The sequence below is a fragment of the Chenopodium quinoa genome, unplaced genomic scaffold, assembly GCF_001683475.1.
Source record: "Chenopodium quinoa cultivar QQ74 unplaced genomic scaffold, ASM168347v1, whole genome shotgun sequence".
Taxonomy (NCBI): Eukaryota; Viridiplantae; Streptophyta; class Magnoliopsida; order Caryophyllales; family Amaranthaceae; genus Chenopodium; species Chenopodium quinoa.
In genome coordinates this window covers 3613964-3635705 of record NW_018745286.1, presented here as the reverse complement: position 1 = coordinate 3635705, position 21742 = coordinate 3613964, and the positions used below count along the sequence as shown (strand labels likewise).

General features: G+C 37.8%; 1 long non-coding RNA gene across 1 annotated transcript; it reads left to right on the top strand.

Annotated features, from left to right (window-relative positions):
- The first annotated feature begins 16134 nt into the window (after positions 1-16134).
- Positions 16135-21431, top strand: LOC110711945. The gene is made up of 3 exons (XR_002509462.1): positions 16135-16496; positions 20276-20350; positions 21255-21431. It is a non-coding gene; the product is annotated as an uncharacterized LOC110711945 (long non-coding RNA).
- The last annotated feature ends 311 nt before the right edge of the window (positions 21432-21742 follow it).

The window sequence follows — 21742 nt, the reverse complement described above, 5'->3', positions numbered from 1 at the left end:
AATAGTCCTTAATTCACTAAACTTTACCTTTTTCTGCCTTAGTACAGCAATTGAAACTATTTTTTGGCTCTCACTTGGGTAGAAGAGGTTAGCCCTGCCATAATATTAATCGCAAAAAAATTAGTATATTGTGAAGGCTATTATTTCTATTAAGTTTATTTTTAGGAAATTACCAGTCAGATAGCACGCAAGCTCGATCTCCTTTAGGTTCATATATTATTCGAGTGGACATACCAGAATTCATTTAAAAACCTGATCAAAACAGTTAGTCATTTTTTACTTGTAGTAATGAACCATTTAAGTAATTCAATCATAGTATTTTTTGTCTTACCACGGCGAGTATGTGGCTTTGTAGCCCTGAATCCTATAGCTTGAAACGTTTCTGCCCAATTTTGTAACCTGTCGAAGTACCTTGGTGCCGTAAGGTCATTCCACAGTGAGATGGTGAGTGGTTGATCACAACTGTTACATGAAATACACATTCTTAGTGATCTTATTCTGTATCTTGTATCAAATAATATATTTGGTATATTAGGACATTTACTTCTTTGGAAAGTAATCTTTGATCAGTGATGACTATTTCTCGAACCAAGCTTTCTCGTCCTCCATCTCTAGCTTCAACTCTCCTAGGTTCTTCCTCTACAAATAGCACCACACCTACGACATCTGTCAGTTTAAGAGTTGTTTGTCAGCATCCATATTATTTAGCTTTTATGTGAATTCGTTAAGTAACAGCATTACACCGTATCTCTCATCAGGAACTATTGCACGAGGTATAGTTGCTATTAGTTGATAGTTAGGTAGAACTGGTCCTAGCTCTGGATGAACTGGTTGAATCACAGCTCTACTACCAAAAGTCATTTGGTAAGGGAACTGATCAAGCTCAGTTCTCCATTTTTCATCAATAAATCTAATTGGTGCAATAGAAATGTCGTACTCTACCAGATACCGTAATGCCTCCTCAAAGGCTTGAATTTGATCACCAAATAAAGTACCACGCATCCTATTACCCTATAAAGCAGATAAAATTAATTAAGTCAAATGAGCGTAAGCATAATATTAAAATTATCTACCTATACTGTTTAGCATATATACTTTGATTTTAAATAAGGAGAATTGGTCTTGCAGGATATGTTGTTTATAATTCCATATAACAGCTGCTTTATTTAGCTTGATTGTTTTTAAAACAAAGTAACTCTATCATCAATGTAATAGGCTATAAAATAATAATAGGTCTATTTAAAGCATATAACAATATCAAGTTTTGTGGAGTAGTATAATAGGAAGATGTTTTCAATCCTATTGTAGGATGAACTTACTTTATATTTTATTTGAATCATAATCATTTAGACATAAGTGGAGCTGCATTATAGTGCAAATTATAGTATAATTCAAATAATCAGAATTTAAGCTAAGTATGATTATACCATAAGAAATAATATATTATAAGTAAAATTATATTATAAGTAAAGTTACAGTAATATAATCAAACTTAAGCTGCTTTAAATTATAATGTAATTATAATTATTGTACAAACTATCCTGTTGGCTGACATGAGTAAAATTGCATTCACACATGATCTAAGAAATAAAGATTTGTTGGTTGTGTCATCCTAATTATTTCTACGGTGCAGTCTTTCAATTTTATCATGTATATAGCAGATCCAATATAATAACCACAAAGTCCGTATCAGCGCATAGCAGCTATGGGCATATCAAGTGTATAGGAGGGCATAAGCGTCATTTACCATGCATAAAAATAAAAAAGTGGAGTGGAAGGCTGACTGTGTTTTGGCATCCCGTTATTTTTCGAAAACTAATGTCATTACCTTTAAAGCTTACTCCTCTGTTTCTTGTTTTCTCTCGACTCTCTCTCCTCCCTCAAGGTCCTGTACTCTGTTCCAACGAAGACGCTAGGATGGTGGTTATCGCCGAAGCAAGAGCAGAAGTTTACTGCGGTGTAGTTGGTGCGTAAAGTGTAGGTAGCTGCTACTACCTTCGTTATTTGATTGAAGGTATGAGCGCAAAACACTTCTCGAATTATGAATTTATGTGTAAATGTTGTATTTGTGACTTTTTTTTGTTGTTATGAAGTATTAGTTTATGTAATCTAGGGTTTTCCAGTGAGTTTAGCGATTTAGGGTTTCCTGTGTTGTTCATTTGTTTAGTTGGGAAAATTTTTAGTGGGCGTGGTTCTAAAACCCTTAATTGGAATGAATTTGTTGTTATGATGTTTTTCTTTATGTGATTTACGGTTATCCAGGGAAAATACGAAGTAGGGTTTCCTTTGTTGTTCATTATTATAATTGGGATTAATTTGAGGTTGTGAAACCTGTAATTGGTATGAATTTGTTGATATGATGATTTAGATTATGTGATGCTTTGTTACCCACTGAAATTTGCGATCCTTTGTTGTTTAATTTAATTTAAATCCATGTAAATGAGTGATTAATTGTGAGTTTTTTGTGGTGGAAAACGTATTGAATTATGAATAAGTGATATTGTTACATTAAGAAATTATGACTGTTGTGGTATGTATATGTGAATGTAGTGGAGAAATTATATGTGAAGAGTTAAGGGTTTGTTGAAATGGTTTTATGTAGTTGGAAAATCCCATTTATCGAGCGTTCATCTGAACTTGGCAGGAGGAAATAATGTCGAGGAAGAGCAAGGGATCAAGATTGGTGAGTTATTGTTTGTTTAAATTATCTGATTCTGTGTTTGCTTAGTGATGGTTGTGTGTTGTAGTTGATTTGGGGGCAAATATTTGTGTTTGTGTAGGCCCGGTCGAAAGCCGTGAATGAGGAGGCGCCTAAAAAGAAAGCAGCTAGTAAAGGGAAGAAGAAACTGAAATCTGATCCAGCTTTTGAGGTAGAGTATTTAAAGGACTCTGATGAAGCTGAATCTGATGATGGTGGTTATGCTGAATCTAGAAGTGATGAAGCTGCTTCTGATGATGCTGCTTCCACATCTGGTGATTATGAGTAATATGAGGATGCGGAGGACGATGTTCTAGGTAGTGAGGAAGAACCAGAACAGGACAAAGTGAGCTACCAGGATCTCCTGATCAAGTTATTGCGGGAAAAGGTTGAGAAAGGGAAGCGCAAGCGAGGTCATATTGAGAAAAGGACAGGAAAAGGGGGCTAGCTAAAGGTATGTCATGTTAGATGGAAATGATAAAAGCTTATTTGTTGTGTAATACTTGGATGGAGAAATGAAATGTGTAATGTCATGTGTAGGTCGAGAAGACGAAGGGAGAAGTGGCGAAGGAGAAAGGGGTTGTCCTTAAAACCCAATCAAGAAGTACGCAGAAGGTACTCTCTGAACATTATTTGTTGAAATCCATGACATGGAAATGTCTGTTGGGAGTTCTGTGGTTGGGCCTTTGTTTAGGTAGTTGGGAAAATAAGCTGAATTACTAAAGATTAATTGTATATTGTACTTCAGTTGTAATTTAAGTATGAATATTGTGAGTCCTTAATTGGATGTGCAAGATTAAATTCCCTTATAGAATATTCACAAGTAATTTGAATGGGATTGTATAATTAGTTTCTATTTAGCTGGTTTATATGGAAGGACAGTTGCTGTAATTTGTTGTAATGTAGTTGGAAATGTAAGAAATTGAGGTAATCTAGAAAGGAATTAGTTAGAATTGAAGAATTTGAGTAACCTAGAAGGAATTTAATCGGTTAGTGGTGTTATTTTGTGAGCCTTGGACCGGTGTCATTTGATTGAAGTTTGTCTTATTTGAATGTAATGTTGTAGGGCCCAAATTTGCATGGTGTGAAGGCTTTTGCAATTGCAGTGAAGAAGTTTGATGACTCTAGGAAGAAGCTGGTCACAGAAATGGATTTTGGAGGGTTGTTAAGTATACCCCTGACTTTTGTACCACGGAAGTTTGTGTACTGGCTGTTGACAAGGGTGATGGGTGATGGTTCGATAACTTTTGGAGATGAGTGTGTGCTTCCTTTGAGTCCTGTGCAGGTCGAGTACGTACTTGGGATTCCAATGGGGGCGAAGGAATTGTCGTGTACGATTCCCGAGGATAAGCAGGCAGAGCATAGTAGAATATTGGAAAAGTTTGGGAAAAATGAACACATTTCATTAGTAGCTGCTTTGGGGGGACTGATTCGAAAGGATGAGGAAGGTAATGTGTTGCCGCTGTCGGATGACGAGAAGGCTGATTTTAAGATAGCCTTTCTTATAGCAGCTCTAGGCTACTTATTGTGCTACGGCAAATACAAGCTATCTTGGGTGAAGCTTGTACCGTCGTTATTGGTTTACGATGAAGCTGATGAGTATGACTGGTGCACTTATGTATTTAACTGGATGGTTATAGCAGCCAGGAGTTTCCAAAAGAAATTTGCTAGTGATGGATATGTTGCAAGTTGTGGGGGTTGTATCCTTTTTTTGTTGGTGTGTAAAATTGGGTATTTGCCACCGTACACCAAAAGCTTTTTGAGTAATTTTATTAAATTTTGCAGTCTTCTCGTTTGTATTGGTTAGTTGAACTAAATCATCCATCTTGTCCATTTTTTGTAGATTTTTTATCTAGATCACCTCAGTCGCGTCCCAATGAGGTGGGGTGTGAGACCGAGACTCGAGGCATGGTCCGAAGAAAAGATCAATGAGGCGGTTGGCGATGTTAAAAAAGAATTTGGGGATTTCGGAAAATTGCCGGTCAGTATTAGTTTGACTTTCATTTGATGTGAATACTGCTGAAGTTGTTGTGTTTGATTCTTTTGCAATCTCTGGATATAGCATTGATAGGCCGTCGTCGAGCCTACCAAAGATAATAATTCCTATCTTGGTCTCACTAACAATAGTAAGGGTAAGAAAGGGTCGAACCTAAGAGAGGCGTTGAATCAACCACCGAGTACTACCGTTTAAATAAGCTAAATGAATTCTAAATTGGGTTGGTTTTGAGTAACTTCTTCTAATTCAATTCAACTAAAGCTAAGAGGAGATTAACAATATTAAGAGGAATCTAGGGCTTGGGTTATACCACTCAACTTCATCACAAATCACAATTAGCATGCAACAATCAAGGTAAAATGATGGGATAAATTAGGGGAAGTCATCTAAAGCACCCAACTACTCTCTCAAGCTAGAGGGATTACTTGAATCATGAATACAACCTACTCTCGTGGTTACATAGCATAAAACAAGTGTTAAAGCATAATCACGATGACATAAACATTCCCTTGACCGGTAATCCCTATTCTCATGGCATTTCGGGTCAATCAAGCATAAGGGAGCTAACTCAAGTTCATCTCTCGATCCTTCGTTGAGAAAGCTTGGATAAATAGTTCTAGCAATGGCCATATACAAGAACTAAGCAATTAAACCACTTAAGCTCAACTAATTTACATCCCACAACAACCAAATTAGCACATGCAACAAGTAATTAGTGACTACATTGAGGGTTTTGCCCAAACCCTAGAATTTAGACTAATCACAATCCATGGGGGTTAAAGTAATTAAAGATTTCAAGCAATTCATGAACAAATTCAAACTAAGGATTAAGCTAATTAACAATCCAAAACATGCAAGAACTAGCAAATAATTAACAACAAAGTAAAGAGAAGTAGAAAAGATGAGTAAGAAATGGTTACTATGAAGCTTCAAAGTGAGCAACAATGGTGGATTTTGTCTTCCACAATGATTGAATTTGAATGTTTCCAAGCTAATAATTGAGAACTAACTAATGATTTGAGAATTAAATGTTCTAAGACTACAAACTAAGAGGAAAGCTCTAAAAAAAAACTGCCCCCTATCAAATGAGCTCTAAAGGGGTATTTATATGACCCCCAAATAAAAAGGACGGAGAAAACAAGGAAGGAGTTTGACTGCAGGTCTGCACGGACGTGCCAGATTCGGCACGGACGTGCAAGCATAAGCACGGTCGTGCCAGATTCAGCACGGACGTGCAGAGGGGGCAGAATTGAGGCAAAACGTACTGCTAAGAATCGAGCAGCTTCGCACGGACGTGTAGATATTGACACGGACGTGCAGCTACATCTGCACGGACGTGCTTAATTTGGCACGTCCGTGCAGGCCTTGGCAGAATGTTCTAAGTTTCTGGAGCACTCCTGCACGGACGTGCAAGGTCTGGCACGGCCGTGCAACCTCTTCTGCACGGACGTGCCAGATTAAGCACGGCCGTGCAGGCCTTAGCAGCTTGCTGAAACTTTCTGGAACCTCCTGCACGGACGTGCAAGGTTTAGCACGGCCGTGCAGGGTCTTCTAAGCCCTTTTTTTCATCTTTTCTTCTATATTGCTCCTTTCCTTGGCTTCTTTCAACCATCTTCTTGCTTCTAACCTCGGCTTTGTATCCATGGGCTCCATTTGGTCGTTCTTTTGAACCTAGAATCTCAACAAAAACACCAACAACCCGTGAAGCATAGGATACACAAAAATTGCATAATAATAGAGTAAAAATGAACCAAAACGCAATTTTTATCAAGTAAACTAGGTTCAAAACACCCTAAAATCATATCAAATAGCAAGTTATCAAATCCCCCCAAGCTAAGATTTTGCTCGTCCTCGAGCAAAACAAACATGTCAAACCAAAGGAGGAAAACAATTTGCTAATCATCAATCCAAGGAGAGGCAACAAGGGGGAAGCATACATAAACAAATCCGCATGGTGACAACCATCATCACTTTTAGTACAAGTGAGAAGCAATTTAAACCTCTAAGTCGCCTTAGAGGACGAGTTTTTATCTCATGAGGGTTTCCAATGAGTTTGCCCCACAATTCACGCAGTCCACAACACATCGCCAAAAATCGCACAAGTTCAATTTTTCGCCCAAGTCAACTCATCGGGATATGAGACACAAGCAAGACAAGTGAACGACTTTCAAGAATTACCGATCATACAAATGTACACATGAGTTGGGGGTAGAGAGGAGAACTAAACAAGGTTGCACTAGGATACTTCCTTTGGCCTTTTACTAGTTCATTAGAGCACACCTAGATATTCCAAAGTTGTAATGAGCCCTCTTTCGGTTATAAAATCTCAAAATGCTAGTCCACCTCCCAAAATGCACACCCAAGGCCCCTTAATTACACTCTAACTCGGGAATTTCACAAGAAACAATAAACAAAATATTCGACAATGTGTGGGAGGCATCCACAAGTTGACCTCTAAAGAAAAGAAAATCAAAATTTTGAGAATTTTTGGGGGAGTTTTTTTTTTGTTCTCCCTTCTTTTCTTTTTTTTTTTTTTTTGTTTTTTTTTTTTAAACATTATTGCCCTCGCCTCTTTTAACTGTGAGCGGCTCTTTCTTTATTCGAAACGTGTGGCTTATTATGCCACTTATTACACATAATACAACTAGAGCTAATTCCTTAATAGAGTTTCATTTCGGGGAGGAGAGGAGGCACATTAAGGGCACAAGGGACCGCAATTTGACTCAAACATATCCTACTTTGGGCAAATTTAACAATATCCTATGCTAGACGTGCAATTGAGCATTCATCGACTTTCATTTCATATACACTAATGCAACCAGGATTAATAGACCTCTAAATGACCCCAACTCTTGCATACACCCTTCTTAAAGAACTTTTACTCATCACTCAAGAGTTAAGCAAGCAAAACAAATTAGCGTCGTCATTTGAGTTTCATCCTTGGGCAATTTTTTTCATTTTTCAATATTTTTTTTCGTTTTTCGATTTTTTTTTTTTTTTTTTTGAGTAAGAAATGAAAAATTACAGCATTAGGCTAGCTAAACTAAGCATAAAAAAAAAATAAAAAAAAAAACTATACATCTAAATGAAGAGATAAGAGAGGTATTCACAAGATAAGAAATTTGGATTTAGGGTATTGGATTTCAAAGGGAGCAAATTTGGATTTAAAGGATTTGGATGTTAGGGAAGAAGAGAATGGGAATAAACAACATGCAAACTCAATCATGGAAACACGAAAACACAACACGAACCAATGACACATGAGAGAACACTCCCCCCCAAGCTATCATAAACATTGTCCCCAATGTTAAAGCAATGCAAGCACAAAGAGAAGGGGAGGAAGAAACTAACTCATTGGTTCGGGCCCCCTTGGGAGCTTGAGCCCCCTGGGTAGAGATGCCGGTACATAGTGTGGAAATCGCCCAACTCCGATCTGAGACCTTCGAAACTTGTTTTCATATTGTCAAAAGAAGTGCTCATATCTTCGTTTGATTTCCTTAAGGTCTCGAATTCGGTGTTCATGCGGGAAAAATTCGCATTCATGTTGGCTACTTGCTGCTCAAAAGAGAGGTATGGGTTATTTTCACCCACACCTTGATCTTGGTAACCCTCTTGGTCCCATTGTTGGAACTCGTGTTGTTGATGAAATTGTTGTTGCTGAAATTGTTGATGATGTTGATGTTGTTGAAATTGTTGATGTTGTTGTTGTTGTTGTTGTTGTTGTTGGAATTGTTCCTCACCGCCTTGGGCTTGGTCATCTTCTCCACCCGGAATCCACTCAAAATCCGGCTCAAAGACCCAATTCTCGGGGTCGTAAATAACCGTGGCTTCCGGATTTGGCAAAGTTGCATAGGGGCGCCTACTTACCATCCACGTGTAGGTCCTACCCTCTTCATCTTCCTCCAACCAATGCATAGCCTTGAGGGAGCGGATGTCAAGTGTCGTTGGCCCAGGAATGATTTCCAAATCTGCAAAATTAAGATCAAGAAAAGCAGCAATAATAGTGATCATCCCCCCAATTGTTATCACTCCACTCCCCGAGGATACATCATCTAGGTGGTCTACAAGCCAAGCCCCTAAGTTCAACCTCTCGTCACCCTCACTCAGGTGCCAAAGAAAAAGCAACTCACGGTTAGAAACTACACCCGAACTATCTCCCCTAGCAAAAATAGTATTAGCTATTAGGCGCTGGGATAGTCTAAAGGCGGGGTGTACTACGGCCGTGGCCTTGTCGGTCCTAGGATCTCTAGTAAATAGGCCGGTGATTTTTCTCCAAAAAGATCCCGGGTTATGCTTTCGGGAAGGCTTATCCTTAGGTCCGAATTTGCCATCCGTTGGCCACCCAAATGCTTGATTTACTTGTTCTATGGTCATCTTGTGATGGGTGTTCATCAATTGGAAGGTCAGGTAACGGGGGTTGTTGCGGTTATCTCAGTGGACATAAAGTGAGGAGAGGAATTCTAAGGTAAGCCGTTTATAGGTGTTAGCATGCATTTCTAACCAATTTGGGACACCGGTTTGAAAAAAAAGTTGTCTCACATCATTCTCTACACCTAAGGCTTCGGCTACCTCATGGTTGTAAAATTTCGTTGGCCGAATTCTTCTCCTACTAATTCTTAGGTAGTTGTCCATGAAATCCGAATTATTAAAGACAATACCTAAGGTGTCCACTTGTGGTGGTTTGACGGTTGATGGAGGTGGAGGGTTTCTAAGCCTAGCGGATGAGGTGTTTCTTGGTTGGTTTCTTCTTGACATGATCAAAAAAATTTTTTTAGAACACTTCAAGCAAGCATAACACCTAATGAACAAGTATTTGAACACACAAGGCTCTAAGTCTTCCACCTAACCAACACACAACAAGAACAAGCCCGAAAATTGAAAATTACCAACAATGATCTTATTAATTCAAACAATCAAACACCAAAATTGTCAATGTGCACAATTTACCAACAACAAATCAACAATCCAACACCAAAAGCATCCATACTCACACAAACCTATCACCAACCAAAATTTCAATGCTCACAATTCACGCAAATTTTTTTTTTTTTTTACTTTTATACTCCTAAACTAACAACAATCACAATTACTTAACAAAATGTCAACAATTTCAACTATTACTACTCATAATATCAACCAACAAGTATTTAAACTATAAAGGAAGAGCTTGAGATTGGAAAGATTATACCAAGAATGTCGTGGGTGTAGAACCCGCAAATGAACCTTTCTAGTACTCCTTGTTGTTGATTGATGGTCCTTGTTCACCCAATTTGCTTAAAGAATCAAAATTCAAGAAACCCCCAAATCAATTTTGAAAGTTAGGGTTTGAGAAAATTTTGGTACTTTGGGGTTTTGATGGTGAAAAGGGGTAGTAATTTGTGAAGAATGTTGAAAGAGGAGTGAAATTTGTAGTTTAGAGTTGGGATTTAAGTGAAAAATGGAGTTTGAAGGGTGAGAAATAGGAGTAGTATGAAGTATGGAGTATGGAGGAGGAAGGAGTGTTTGAGTGTGAAAGAGGAGTGAGAATTGTGAGTATGGGGGGTCTTTGCTATTATAATTTTTTTTATTTTATTATTATTTTTTTTTAGTAGAAACCGTCATATTGCTGTGCAGGTTGAATCTGCACGGACGTGCAGACTTTGGCACGGACGTGCATATTCCTGGCAGAATGGCAATCTGTTCTGTCTTCGAGTGCACGGACGTGCAGTGGTTGGCACGGACGTGCCGATTTTTGGCACGGACGTGCGAAGCTTCAGATTTCACCAGTCAGGTTCTGCCTTCGTCTGCACGGACGTGCGATGTTTAGCACGTCCGTGCATACCTGATGGTGCACGATTTCTTCTTCTTTCCCCCTTTTTTTTTTTTTTTTTTTTTTAATAGATACCTACAAAACAAAAAAAAAAATATATAAATAAAAGAAAAAGGGGTAATAATAATAAAAATAAAACAAATGAAATAATAATAATTGAGGGGGAGTGAGGAACTCGGGTTGCCTCCCGGTAGCGCTTCTTTAACGTCACTATCTTGACGACATTGCGGGATCAAATGTTAGTGAGGATTATCGAACTCATCAAGGTGAACAACTTTTACCTCTTCATTCACAAAACCGTCAAAGTACGCTTTTAGCCTTTGGCCATTTACTTTGAACGGTTCACCATTCTCTTTGGCAATTTCGATTGCACCATATGGGAACACCTTCTTGACGGTAAAAGGTCCACTCCATCTTGATTTTAGCTTACCCGGAAACAACTTCAACCAGGAATTGAATAGTAGGACCTTGTCACCTTCCTTGAACTCTCTTTTGTTGATATGCTTGTCATGCCAAGCCTTGGTCTTTTCCTTGTAGATCCGTGCATTCTCATATGCATCCAATCTTAACTCTTCCAAGGCATGGAGGTCAAGTAACCTCTTTTCACCGGCACTTTGAAGGTCAAAGTTCAACGTTTTAATAGCCCAATGAGCACGATGCTCAAGTTCTACCGGTAAATGGCATGATTTCCCATATACTAGCTTGTAAGGGGTGGTGCCAATGGGAGTCTTGAATGCGGTGCGGTAGGCCCATAGAGCATCATCTAGCTTTGTAGACCAATCCTTTCTATACCTATCCACCGTCTTCTCTAAGATAACCTTTATCTCCCGGTTTGAAATTTCGGCTTGACCACTTGTTTGAGGGTGGTAAGCCAATGACACCTTGTGCCTCACACCATACTTCTGAAGAAGAGCTTGGAAGGACCGCTTTGCAAAATGCGAACCTCCATCACTAATGACGGCACGTGGCACCCCAAACCTCGGAGAAATGACCTTCTTGAAGAGTTTGACCACCACCTTAGCATCATTAGTAGGAGATGCAACCGCTTCTACCCACTTTGACACGTAATCGACGGCCACAAGAATGAATTTATTCCCAAAAGAGGTTGGGAAAGGCCCCATAAAATCTATACCCCATACATCAAAAATCTCCAACTCAAGAATGTTGTTCAATGGCATTTCACTTCTTCTTGAAATATTGCCGGTTCTTTGACACCGGTCGCAAGCTTTCCCTACACCCCACACATCTTTGAACATGGAAGGCCAATAGAAACCACATTGTAAGATCTTTGCCAAAGTTTTGTTAGCACTCATATGTCCTCCACAAGGTTATGAGTGACACATTGTGATAACACTTTCAATTTCATCATCCGGGACACACCTTCTAAAAAGGTCATCAACACCTTGTTTAAAGAGCAAGGGGTCGTCCCAAAAGTATTGGCGAATATCATGAAGAAACTTCCTTGTTTGTTGATAGGTGAGGTCGGGAGGAAGAATAGAGCAAGACAAGTAGTTTGCAATGTCCGCAAACCATGGTGCCGGTACTTGAAGGATAGCAAATAGTCGATCATCCGGAAATGAATCATCAATTGGCAAGTTATCAAGATCACCTACAAAGATAGGCAACCGTGAAAGATGATCGGCCACAACATTTTCGACACCCTTCTTGTCTCTAATCTCAATATCATAATCTTGCAAGAGCAAGACCCACCGTATCAATCTTGGCTTAGGTTCCTTCTTAGACAAGAGGTACTTCAAGGCCGCATGGTCGGTGAAGACTATGACCTTAGAGCCCAACAAGTAGGACCTAAACTTCTCAATTGCATGAACAATGGCTAGAAACTCCTTTTCCGTGGTTGTGTAATTCCTTTGTGCCTCATCCAATGTTTTGCTAGTATAATAGATAGCATGGAGCTTCTTGTCCTTCCTTTGTCCAAGAACAGACCCAACGGCGAAATCCGAACCATCACACATAAGCTCGAAAGGAAGTTCCCAATTAGGGGGTTGAATTATAGGAGCCGAAATCAAGGCCTCCTTCAACCTATCAAATGCTAGCAAACAATCATTAGTAAACACAAAAGGGGCATCTTTTACCAACAATTGAGTGAGCGGCTTTGCGATTTTTGAAAAATCCTTTATGAACCGGCGGTAAAAAAACCGCATGTCCAAGAAAGCTCCTTATCCCCTTCACATTTGTAGGGGGTGGGAGGCGCTCAATTACTTCAATCTTGGCACGATCTACCTCAATGCCCCTACTAGAAATCACATGACCAAGAACAATTCCCTCCTCTACCATGAAATTACATTTCTCCCAATTCAAAACTAAGTTCACCTCTTGACATCTTTTTAACACTTTAATCAAGTTTGAAAGACAAGTGTCAAAAGATGAACCAAAAACAGAAAAGTCATCCATGAATACCTCAATTGATGATTCAAGCATGTCGGAAAAAATAGACATCATACACCTTTGAAATGTGGAAGGTGCATTACAAAGCCCAAATGGAATTCTTCGATATGCGAAGGTGCCAAAAGGACATGTGAATGTAGTCTTTTCTTGGTCCTCGGGGTGGATTGGAATTTGAAAGAATCCCGAGTATCCATCCAAGAAGCAATAATGACTCTGTGATGCTAGTCTTTCCAATATTTGATCAATGAAGGGGAGTGGGAAGTGGTCTTTCCGGGTGGATTTATTCAATTTTCGATAATCAATGCACATCCTCCACCCGGTGACCGACCTCGTAGAAATGGTCTCACCCTTATCATTTTTTATGTGGTCATGCCTCCCGTTTTAGGCACAACTTGAACCGGGCTAACCCACTTACTATCGGAGATAGGGTAGATTATGCCCGCCTCAAGAAGTTTTAAAACTTCCTTTTTTACCACTTCCTTCATATTGGGATTGAGCCTTCTTTGGTGCTCAATCGAGGAAGCATGATCATCATCAAGTAGAATTTTATGCATGCATATGGTGGGACTTATCCCCTTAATGTCATCAATTTTGTACCCAATGACATCTCTATACTTCCTTAAAACAACTAGGAGTTTCTCAAGAGAGGTGTCATCGAGCTTAGCATTGACAATAACGGGATAATTCTCACTATCATCAAGAAAAGCATATTTAAGTAGAGGGGGAAGGGGTTTAAGTTCAACCTTAGGAGGAGGCGTAGTCCTCTCCTCTTTTGCTACCACGTTAAGCACTTCAAATTTTATCACCTCTTGGGCCAAAGGTTGGTTGAGCAAGAGATCATACCCCTTTGCTTCTTCACCCTCCTCAACTAAGCTTCCCGTTAAGGTAGCTTGTAAAGGATCTCTTTCATACAATCTTTCTCGGAACTCTTCTAAGTCCCTCTCCAGTGTGTCAATTCTATGAACTTCATCAATCAATGGTTTTTTTAAAGTTTGTGAGAATGAAAATGAAATTTTCTCATCTCCCACATTCAAAGTCAATCTTCCTTCCTTCATATCAATCACCACTCTCGCGGTGTTCAAAAATGGTCTCCCCAAAATGAGGGGTACTCTTGAATCTTCTTCCATCTCCATTACTACAAAATCACATGGCACAAATACTCTTCCAACTTGAACCGGCACATCTTCAAGAATCCCCAAAGGTAGCCTAACCGTGCGGTCGGCTAGTTGTAAGGACATTCTTGTTGGTTTCAAGTCTCCAACTTTCAAGGTCTTTGCAATAGAATAGGGCATCAAGCTCACACTTGCCCCAAGATCACATAAAGCATCCATAGCTTCCAAATCTCCAATCTTCACCGGTATTGCATAGCTACCGGGGTCACCAAGCTTTTGGGGAAGCTTGTTTTGAATGATTGCACTCACCTCCTTAGGAAGGGAGATGGTTGCACTCTCTTCAAGCCTACTCTTGTTTGATAGAAGATCCTTCAAAAATTTTGCATAGGTAGGCATTTGTGACATAGCATGAAGAAAGGGGATGTTCACTTGAAGTCCTCTCATGACTTCAAGAAATTTTGAAAACTTCTCATTCAACTTCTTCTCTACAATTCTATGAGGAAACGGAATGGAGGGCTTATATACTCTCATAGGGGGCTTTTCTATTCTTTCTTCATCTCCCCCGTCTTTCTTTGTGGCTCCCTCATCACTCTTTTGCTCTTTTCTCTCAACTTCAACTACTTCATTTTCAAAATCATCCTCACTTCTCACCACAACTCCCTCATCTCTCTTTTGTGGCTCCTCTTCACTCATAATCGGGCCCTCATAACCCCTTCCCGATCTCAAAGTGATAGCCTTAGCTTGCTCCTTTGGGTTCACTACCGTTGAGCTTGGAAAGTGACCACTAGGATTGGAGGATGAACTTCCAACTTGTTGTGCAATTTGAGCCAATTGGCCCTCCATTATCTTATTATGTGCTTGGAGTTGTTGGATGTTTGCATTCATCTCCACATTATTCCTTATTTGTTGAGTCATGAAAGTTTCAAGAACGGACTCAAGGCTAGTCTTTTGAGGAGGTGGAGGAGGAGGAGCGGGTTGGTTATATTGTGATCTTTGGTGGTTTTGATCCCTTTGGTTGGGATGGCGGTATGGAGCTTGTTGGTTTTGAGATTGAGGTTGGTTGTAGTGGTTTTGAGGTTGGGTTTGATTTTGGTTGTAGTTATTTTGTGGGGGGCCTTGGTTGTATTGCTTCCATCCCGTGTTTTGTTGGGGCATCCAACTTTGATTGTGGGATTGGGAGTATTGTTCATTCCTTTGCCCAATTGACGCCGCTTGCTCTTGATTCGTTGAGTTGCAATAAGAGGACAAGTGATCATTTCCTCCACAAGTCTCACAAGACATGACTTGCGAGGAAGAGCTTGAGGGTGTGAGGGTGGCTTGATCTAGCTTGTGAGCTAGCATATCAAACTTTGATGCAATAAGATCTATTTCACTAAGATCATGAATTTCGCCCTTCTTTGTTTGAGGTTGCCTTCTATCACCTCCATATGCATAATGCTTGGCCACTTCTTCAATCATCTTGTATGCATCGTCCACCGATAGCTTTTTGAGGCTACCACCGGCCTTGGAATCAAGGTTGACCCTTGAAATAGGAGTAAGACCGTCATAGAAGCTTTGTACAATGATCCATGATGTAAAACCATGGTGGGGGCATTTCCTTGTGTAATCTTTGAAACGCTCCCAAGCTTCACTCAATGTTTCATCAATGTCTTGATTGAAATTGGTGATCTTTCTTCTTAATTCGGCGGTCTTTTCCGGAGGACAATACTTTCCAAGAAAGGCTCTAGTGACTTCGTCCCATGTACTCAATGATCCCTCTTCAACCATTCTCAACCAATGTTTTTCTTTATCACGGAGAGAGAATTGAAACATGTGCATACGGATGAACTCTTCCGAAATGTTGTTTTGCTTGATGGTTGTACACAACTCAACACTACTACATTTTTGACCAAATGCAACGGCCTAATAAAGTCTAATGCAACGGTATTCTAATTGCAGTTGCAATAGAGTAGGCTATTGCCACAAATTTAACACTAATGTTCTTAGAGGTATAGCTATTGCCACGGCTGTAAAGAACCGTTGCAATAGCCCATCTATTTTAACAAAAATGAGGGCTATTGCAACGGCATGTGTTGTATCATGAAAATATAGAATGAAGCGCGCATTTCGTCCCTCTATTTTTTTCACCAAATATTTTGAACAACACGTGTAAGAATTTGCTTCCCTCTATTCTCAATTCTCACGTACAGAAGTACATACAGTAGCTTTCAATACCCCCTTTACTCCATTTTCCCCATTGTCAATTTCTCACCATTTTCCCCATCTTCTCAGATCTCATAACTTCAATTCTCCAAAAATACTTCAAATTTTGAGACGAAAATCACAAAAAAAAATACTCCAAAATTGTAAGAGGAAAATAAGCAAAGAAATCACGAAGGCGGCACTCCGGCGGTGGTGGCTGAAGGCGGCACAAGCGGTCTCAATTTCATTTTGCATGTCCCTTCCTTGAGCTGATTGCTCGAAATTCTCTTCAAGGTATTCAACGAATTATCGTTTTGGGTTAATTAAATTTGAAGTTTTTGCTTTTGCGTTTGGAAATTTGTATTTGATGCCATGGAAGATGAAGTTTCTGCTCTAGTAACTCTTAGAATTAAACGGCTAATGGATTTTTTTTAGCAAAATTGATTTTTTTATTTTATTTTTTTTGAAACCTAGAAGTACTGAATGTTGATTGTATTGGAGTAGTCTAATGGGGTTTTTTTGGGGGAATGTTATATAAATGGATATTAAGAAGATATAATGATTAGGGGTGGCTGATTTGGGGGAATGAGGCTTCTTGCATGGTGTTAAGTTTGAGAAAAAAAAAACATAATAAGTTGAGTTGCTTTGGAAAAATTCAGATTCGCCAAAAATAGGTCAACGAAGGGGGTTGTTTGGCCATTTAATGAGTGTAGAGAAGTGCAAAGGTTATTGTTAGCTTATCTGAATCAAGTAATACTTTGTTATCTTTGAGTGTTACAATTCATTGTTGATAGACAAATAGACTTTGCCTGACTATGAAGTTTGCAGGCACTTAGCATTATGTGTTGAAGCTATCATATTATTCTTTACTCTAAGCTAAGTTGGGAAATTGTCAGTCAATTTAACACAGATTTATCAAATAACCCAATTACAATTTAAGCAAACCAAACAATACCCAGCAAGCCAGGATTTACAGGGGCAGGGGGTCAAGTTGGATAAATTATAGCTTGTTAATGTAAAGAAAGTCTTCTTCCTCACAATGCCACCCCATTTCCCAGTGAGAAAATTAACAGCTTTCCACATCAACCAAATGAAACTCTTCAAATTCTCTCCTCCAATTTTCCATGTTTTGATTACCAAAAGCATATTGTAGTAGATACTCAATCATTCTCAGATATTCTCTTAAAACCTCTTTAGTCAATTACATCTTTGACTAACTGAAAAATCTCCTCTATACCCTTTCAAATTCAACTTCTCAAAAAACCCACCTAAAATTAAAGTATTCAATGGCCAAATTTCAATATATTTATACCAGTATCAAAATTTCTAAATCACAAACTCTCACATTCTACAATCCCGTTTCAATTCATTAAAAAAGGCGAAACAAATCAGTGCAGTTCAGTTAAATTTCCAGGTTTTATCTATTTTGATTTCAAATAAAGATCAAAACTTTTGATAGATTTCTGTCGAAAACTACAACGATGTAACAATATATCAAAACTTTAGTATAACTTAGATTATATACTTGTTCTCTACAAAAATAAAATCGGAATTAATTGAAAAGATAGAGAAAATAATTTATCCAATTTAGCATTATGGAGCACATTTTGTGGCAATTAGTAAAGTGTTGTTGCCTTGTGGGAATCAAGTTATGATTTGATATAGGGAGACTGATTGATAGTTTTGGTGGCATATCTTTGTATTTTTACTGGCATCTATCTTAAAGATATAAGACTTTAGTGATCTAGAAGTACTGAATGTTTCGGGGTGCTGGTTGTTCGTGTAAGTTGTACCCTGTTGTAAGTACAATAGGATGCATTGTTCAGTAAATGCCCGAATTGCATGGTTGTTGTTGCTGTTGCACAACCCCAACAGGGTATTCAAGTACGCATGTCAAGGTCTCTTGTGGTTTTCTGATACATTGCATCAAAATTGAAGTCAAGAGCTCATATATATTACAGTCATGGCAGTACTCTTTTTTTTTGGGGGGGGGTGGATTGAGAGACTGAAAAAGCATATAATAACATCTCACTCAAGTTTTCAGACACCAATTCACTGTAACAGTCTTAGACAATTTATCAGTCACTACTGATGTAAATCAAAAGAATTTAGAGAATGCACGAGTAATTATTACCATATATCACTCTTGTTTGGCCCTGATATGAAGTTCTTGGTTATCTATAATCTATATGCTATTAGATTGCTCAAAATAAATTAAGACAACTAATTTTCATACTGAAACTGAAGTTAACTAGCTACTTAGACTCTCAAGTAACGAGTTTCTTGCCTTTTTCATACGAACCCCTTAAAGACTCATTTCTAGTTGCTCTTCTAGAGATTGCAGCTCCTCTATGTAGTACCATAACGTACCCACCTGTTCAACAGTTGCATGATCTGCTTTCTCCGTGCTCTTTGTTTTACCAATAGCCATCCCCCGTACACTCTCACGAATTGCAGTAGTGACTGAGTTGGACATCCCAACATTTGTCCTGCCCTCCCATTACTTTAAAAACAAAGAAACATAAATTAAAATACTCAAACGTCATTGAAGCAATGAACTTACGATGACCACAAAGTCTACAATAATAAATCCCCCTACCATTCTCCATCACTGTTACAGGAGGATTTTAATTAAAACTGATTTTGGCAGGAAAGTTTGTTAAGCTTATAAATTTTGCAATTTTGTCATTTTTTAGTTAGTTAGAAGTGGGATTCTTTTCTGTTAGAGTTTGTGTAGCTGTAATGAACCAACCAAACCAATTGAACAGCAATGTTTTGGTCATCTATCTTTAGATGAGTATTTTTTGTGTTTAGAAAACTATCACGTCTCTGCCATCCTAATTATTTAATTAGTAAATCCTAATTATAATTAATTATAACTATATGTATTAGAGTTGGACAACATATATTGCATGGAGGGTGGGAAGCACATGATCTTTTCTTAAATACCAACAACAATGCAAGGATCAATTAACAGGAAACCACGTTTATTTATGGTTAATTGGCTCATTTCATTCATTTCAGCATTGGCTCAGTGTGAATCAAAGTATTACCATGGCAAACACCATCATGCCTATACCAACCTCTTCTCTTTTTCTATTTTTTTTTTACTTTTTTTTAATAAAAATACTTGTTCGTATTTCCTTTATCTTTCGTGTCTTTCTTACATGTGTGTTATCTTAATTATTCACATGCATGAAGTTCAATCACATGAACTTATTGGAGCTTATTAAAACTTGTTGTAACTGTAAATTAAACTTATTAGATAATTAACCCATCCATATCAAAACTTGAGTTTATTTATTCTTATTTGAACTTAATTTATTGTAGCAAGTGATAATAAGGTTAGTAAAACAAAGTCATTAAAAACATTATACGAAGTACAACTCTTTCGGGTTGGTAAAAAATCAAAAATTTAAAATTTGCCGTACAATAATTTTTAATGTTTGAAGTTGTAAAAAATAGAAATTTCCGAACTTGTAAATTATTTAAAAGTAGAAATATATCCATAGCTAGCTATTATTAAAACAAAATTTTGTTTATTAAAACAAAAATGATTCAGCTTAATTAGTAATTTATGTGTATCATGCTAGCTTTATCACCAGTTATTTACTACTAGTACTGTTGTATGTACTTTCTAATAGTCTAGTACTACAAGACATGCACAGCTAGCACCATCATTTCTTCATTGCATCACTAATTTATAGTTTTTACTCCATAATCCAACTGCCCTTCGAGTACTTTAATGTTTTCCTTGTTTTTCGTTGCCCAACCTCTAGTCTATCTTGATTTTTATTGTTTATTTGATGGTGGCTCTTAAAATACTAGAAGAATGATTATACTTTGATATGGGTTCTCCCCAATATTAGTAGTTTAAGGCTTTTTAACTTTCCTTACTATTTACACTTGCCTCTTTTTAATATCTCATTTCTTTTTCATTGTTACTAGATTAATGTAAAGTGGGTCATAAATTTGTATGAATATAACTTTGATAGTCCTTGCTTATTACAATTGATGCTAACCCTGGGATCAATCTTGTTATTCCTGATTTTGCAATTACATCGGCTCCAAAGGATGCATCTAGTGCGCCACATCTTCTTGTTGACCAAAATGGGCAATCTTCTAAATCTGGTGCCACAATTAATCAGGTAACATAAAATATTTTCTATTGCTTCTCTCTAGCTTTTTTTTGTTTGCTGGTGACCTGGAAACCTACTGTTGAAATGTTGCTGCTGTTGATGTCTTTTTATAGCCTGCTGCATTTCTAAATTATCAATCAATAAGGACAAGATTCTTGAGTTACTACTCATACTTTCTGTTTTCATCATCCGATTCCTAACCTTCAACTTTTTCCTATTTCCACCTTTTTGAGAAAGGTTACGCATGTTTGAAGAAACTTAATACTTGAAACAGCTCCACCTTTTTTATAGCATGCCAGGGTCTGTAAAAAAGACATACAAATTACAAAGTTATGAAAGTATAAACGATTCGAGCATGTAAATTTTACAAAGTGTTCTTCAAGTACTGTACAACAAAGTAAATAAGTGCTAGGAATAATGCAATCTGGTATAAATCCCTTTGGTAGGAGTCATCCTTTTGAAAGAACTGTAACATGAAAAACAAACACTGTCAAGTTTCAATTAACAACTAGAAAATCATGCTTCAATCTTCTACCATAAGTTAAATTATATTGTATCGTGTCATTTTCTACCTTATATGAGCAATTTATGACTGATAATGTCTAATTGTTGATATCAAGTAAAATGCAGATAGTGAGTAGTCGAGTGTAACAACTAAGGTCTTGTTATCTTCAATTTATTAATCGATAATTTAAGAAATGAAGTTACCTTGGTGGGATCACCAGAAGGGTCAGGGTATATCTCAATGTTTTCCTTAGGGGCAGAAACCTTGCTACCGAGTTTTTTAACAGAATCAACCACATCCTTCTCAGCTTCTTTCGTTGCAAAGAGGCGGCGAGATGCCCAGAGGTCTATTATAATTTATAATTTAGTTTAATTATATTTCTTTTATTTTTTTCAATTTTACGTGTAGGTGAATGGGGAGTCAAATGGAGCGGAAGTATAGTGACTAGCCATCTAACAAATGGTGCATATATGTTGGCGATTCTTATTCAAATTCCGGCTTTGTGAAGATTTGGATATTTCGGCTTATATATATGTTGACAATTTGTATTTTGGACGATCAAATTAATTATCTAACTTTTATTTATTATTAGTACGGTACGTATGTCATACCAAAAATAGGCAAGTAATATTTTGTAATGTACGTATTTTGCATTATAATTATTTTATATAAATGATACTTTAATTTGTTTATGTTAGTATATTTAGATTTGTACCGGCTAATTAATATTATATTACCATTCACCCAACAAAAAAAAAAAGAAACCCAATGATCAATCCGTTGCAGTAGATACGTACTCCTACCATTGTATTAATTAGCTTCATCCGTTGCAATAGGTTCAATTTCATCATAATTATTAGTCAGTACTCTATTGCCACGGATAAGTTATGCCGTTG